Source organism: Puntigrus tetrazona, chromosome 3 (genome assembly GCF_018831695.1).
Source record: "Puntigrus tetrazona isolate hp1 chromosome 3, ASM1883169v1, whole genome shotgun sequence".
Classification (NCBI taxonomy): Eukaryota; Metazoa; Chordata; class Actinopteri; order Cypriniformes; family Cyprinidae; genus Puntigrus; species Puntigrus tetrazona.
Window position 1 is genome coordinate 3,373,690 of NC_056701.1, and position 4,592 is coordinate 3,378,281.

Consider the following 4,592-nt stretch of genomic DNA (forward strand, 5'->3'; position numbering starts at 1 on the left):
ATATGAATATTAATGCTGAATAAATAAGACGGCTGTGAAGGCAGTGTCGGAGGGCATGTCTGTGTTTTTAAAGCGCTGCTGTCAGGAGGAGGCACTGATCTCATTTCCTGCGGCGTCGGTGATGAGTTCAGTCACTGACAGGTGAAACTCTCTCTCCGCTGCTTTTATCTCCCGAGAAATCACACATTCCTATAGACGTTTATGAATTTAATAACTCAACAATTATTCTGCGTGGAATGGGAATTGACAGATACCTCGATCCAGTCGCAGTTATTAACATGCCAGAGAGGAAACACACCGACGCTAAAAGCTAGCAGACGTGTTGACAAAACTTCGCCGAACTCCATAAACTCCATCGACTACAATCAGGACGCAGCGCCAGAGTCATGCGGAGAAAAAAAAAAAAAAAAAACGGACGTTAGGCATTAACACCAGATTTTATTTCCTTAAACTCTCTCTTGCTGTTCACATGAAGTGATGGGAAGAAAATAACAAAAGAAAACAAGATATTTAAAAAAAAATGCAAAAAAAAATATATATAAAAAAAAAATAAAATATATATATATATATATATATATATATATATATATATATATATATATATATATATATATATATATATATATATATATATATATATATATATATATATATAATTATATATATATATATAATTAGAATTTAATCCTCCTTCATTACTTGAGGTAAAATAAAATATCTTATAAGTGTACAACTTAATTATAAAAAAATAAAACATGCTCCTTTACTTGAGATAAAATAAAACTTAAGTGTACAACCTAAATATTAAAAAAAAAAAAAAAAAAAAAAAAAAAAAACACCTGTTACCTCATTAGCTAAAGTGACGAAAATAACAGATGAACATACATAGATTCATAACATTTAATCGAAAGCACTAATTAAAAAGTATTTGATTTAGAATATTACTTACATATTAAAACCAAAATTAACTTACACTAAACACAACCTGCTGCTTCATTGCCATCAATTTAAAAATAATCATATACTGATAAAATGTAATTGTGATAAAATAATAATGATGTAAACTATAAAAGGAATCATAAAAAAAAAAATAGTGATCATAATAAATGTGCGACAGTAAATATTGACAGTGTAATAATCGGGCCTAATCTGAAGCACTGCAATTAAGATACTCAAAGAGAGAAATAATACTCCTGATCAGAACGTCAGCAGAACCAGTTACTTCTTACTTTCCCATAATGCCCTGCTTTATTGTACCGTCTCAGAGTAAAGTGGCCGGAGAGAACCACTTGTAATAATTGCACTATGCGTGTGTGTGTGTGTGTGTGTGTGTGTGCTTTACTGTATAAAAGTGCGAAGGAAACACTCGCTCCAGCACCAATAGCAGCTCACGCCTCTGTGATGGAGAACTTTAATATACCTTCAGGAGGACTAATTTCATTTCACCCGATATTTCCATAAGCGGCCCAGCCACCTGCATGCGAGACGGAGAAATCCTGGACTTGATGGATCTCATCTCGTCTGCCGTCTGGCTTTATCTCTCCTCCTCAGCTTCTCTTTATATCAAAACACAAAATGAAGTCTTCGGTCAGTGGCTGAGCCGCTGGAAACGGTCATTAAGCTTCTCCGTAACGAGATGTTCGGGTGATTGCGAACGCTCTAAAAATAAAACCCAATAAAAAGGTCAAACCTTAGCGTTTCGTCGCTGCCTGTTTTGAACGAACGCTGAACGTATTCTCTCACCGTCGTCTTGTTTCTGCCCTCGGTTTCTCGCGCCGTTGAAGCAGATGGCGTGTAAAGCAGCGCGGAGCGCTTTAATACGCTACAACTATCCTCCGGAGACGCAGCAATCTGTCTGAGAGACAAACACGGAGACCGACGGAGAGAGCGTACAGACGCTTCACATTTCTGAAACACGAGCTCCGGCGGCGAACAGGTCAGCAGGCTTTCACCAGACACGGAGATGAAGGAGAAGAGAGAACGGCTCCGTCGCGTCCGGGGCTTCAGGAGGTCGATGGAGATTGGATCTCCTGGACGGCGGAGGGGTGAATTGGGGAACGACTGGAGGCCGAAAGAGCAATAGGAATCTCCCAAGACGACGTGTTTTCTTTCTCCCGCTAGATTTCTGGAGAAACATCTGAGAAGGAACATCACTGATCTCTCAACATAAGCTGCAGCAGCACTCAAAACAATAGCAAACAAAAAAATAAATTATATTTTAGAGAGATTAAATGGATATTTTGCTGAAGATGCTTGCTTCTCAGATGATTCCCCTGAAGAAAGTAAACCGCCCTAGAGCTTCAGAAAGGATCTCAAACAGCGATTTAGCCATTAAAGTGCCCCTATTCATAAGAAAACTGCCAGCTGAAAGTGCGCCGTGTATAAAGTTAGCGTCTCTCAAAAGAAATAATCCACTCTGAATCATTGAAAAAGAGTTGCTTTTGGCGTTGGTCTGAATGAAAATGCTAATTCATACTTTGCCACTAGGTGTCGCATTTAAAGCGTTAAAAGCTCACAAACACTGCTTTAAATGAAATCGACCATTTACTGGAGGGGTCTGGAAAATTAATAGTTGAACGAAGCGTCTGAGAGCAGTTTAACTAGTAAGGTAAATAAATGCATATTAATAGAAATATGAATAGACCTTGCATTCTCAGATGTTTCTTTTAAAATCTTGACTTAATTGCTGGTCTCTCAGCATGACCAGAAACACTTGCACTACAAATTAGATTTCATTAAAGTCTCTATTGTTTGATTACATTGACACTTAAGCAAAATTCTTCTGCTTCTCACGTTTGCCGTGCCCAAAAGACTCAAATTCTCTATAATTTCAGACTCAATGAGCTCAACAAGGTCTCAAACTGTGCTCAGATTATACAAGACATCAAAGTCTGCAAAAGTCAAAGGCCCCAATGCAAACACCAACATTCCTCACCAAATGCTCTCAAGATCACATAATCAGGCTATTATATAAATGCTTTGTCTCCGTACAGATTTTAGGACAAATATGGGAGATGATCAGCATTAAGAAGTCAGTATTAAAACTTTGATCTCATTATCGGATGCAAAAATGAGCACTTCAAACTAAAACCACGAATGAGATTGAGAAAATGCCTCAATTACTTCTAGATTTCAAAAAGATTAAACTGAGACTTCAGAAAAGCACCCCTGCTCCTCAGATGTTCCTCCTGACCAATAGGGCTCAGTAAAGTTTTAACAGTCTCAAACCATGATTTTGATGAGATTAACCAGAGACCTTTGCTGAATTTCCCGCTTCCCAAATGTTTCCCCTCATACAACATGTTCTAGAGTTTTACAAATAGATCTCCACATGGTCTCATACTGTGCTCATATTTGCTAAAATACCATCAAAAGTTTCTTCTCCCAACAGATTTTAGGAGAAACATACAGTGAGCAATAAAATGTTTCACTGTTTTCATTTCCAAAAACACTCAAACTGGGAAGAAAGATGAATGAGATCTCATGATTGTATCATTTGTTTCTCTTACATTCTAGTGAGATTAAATTATGCTTGCTGAAGTCACCTGCTTCTCAGATGTTTCTCCTGACAATAAGATCCTAGTAACGTACTCCAGAGTTTCAAGCCTTTCTTGAGAAAAAGAACCCAGTAAGAGATCTCAACATGTCCCAAACTGTGCTCAGATTTACCAAGATACCAAAGACAGCAATCAAACGTCAGAGACCTCAACATAATTCAAACATTTCTCATCAGATTCTGCAGATCAAACAACCACAGCTGGCAGAGCTGTTGAAAGACAGCAGAGAAATACACAGAGAACTTCATTAAATGTCGTCAAATGTTTCTCTTGACAAAAAAAAAAGACTCCGGTAACTCACACGTCTCCTCTAAAGCTTCGGAAGAGATCTCAAACCGTGCCGAGAACTCTGCAATCAAGCCAGAGATCTAAATATTAACTGTATTAAACCAAGCTGTTCTCCACATTCATTTGACTGCTCTAGACTCTTACTGGATGACAACTCATAGTGACTCATCTGAGTCTGTTATTCTTGCAAGCTGATCTTTAAAATAGAAATATCCGAGCAATAAAATTTACCTCCAGGAATAAGCTCCGCAATCAAAAATCTAGCAGTGTTCAGATTCAACCAGCTGTGTGCGTGCATGTGTGTGTGATGAAGAGGTTCCTGTACTCACAGTGTGTGTGAGGGGTGTGTAATCTCCGTCCGCAGGGTATCTCCCTCCTCCTCTTCCTCTGATGAAGAGCTGCTGGAAACACGCGGCAGTCTGGAAACAAGGACAGCGCGGGAATGAGAGAGCGTGTGTGGGAGAATCAGAGAAAAGGAGAAGAGACACACAAAGAGAAAGAGAGAGAGAGAGAGAGAGGGAGAATGATTGGTCTGTTGCTCCATGAGAGGGAGTGTGCGTGTGTGTAGATGGAGAGAAAGATGATCTCACGTCAAACAGATCAGTGAACGCTAGTGTTTTTAGGGGATGCAGTCACACGCTATAATAAAAGCACACTACAATCCCCCTACTGTTCAAAAGTTAGGGGTCATACGATTTTTGACAGAAGACATCTGCTCACCAAGGATGCATTTATTTCATTAAAAAT

General features: G+C 38.7%; 1 protein-coding gene across 3 annotated transcripts in view; it reads right to left on the reverse strand.

Annotated features, from left to right (window-relative positions):
• The window catches only part of rbfox3b (RNA binding fox-1 homolog 3b), a 665,057-nt gene extending 660,732 nt beyond the window's left edge, over nt 1-4,325 (reverse strand). Inside the window, exon 1 of one of the 3 annotated variants that reach the window (XM_043235046.1) lies at nt 4,175-4,324. The gene's annotated coding sequence lies outside the window, so the exon portion shown is untranslated. Of the gene's footprint in view, nt 1-4,174 lie in introns of all 3 variants that reach the window. The other 2 variants (XM_043235047.1, XM_043235045.1) reach the window with 2 other exon arrangements.
• Between the last annotated feature and the right edge of the window lie 267 nt (nt 4,326-4,592).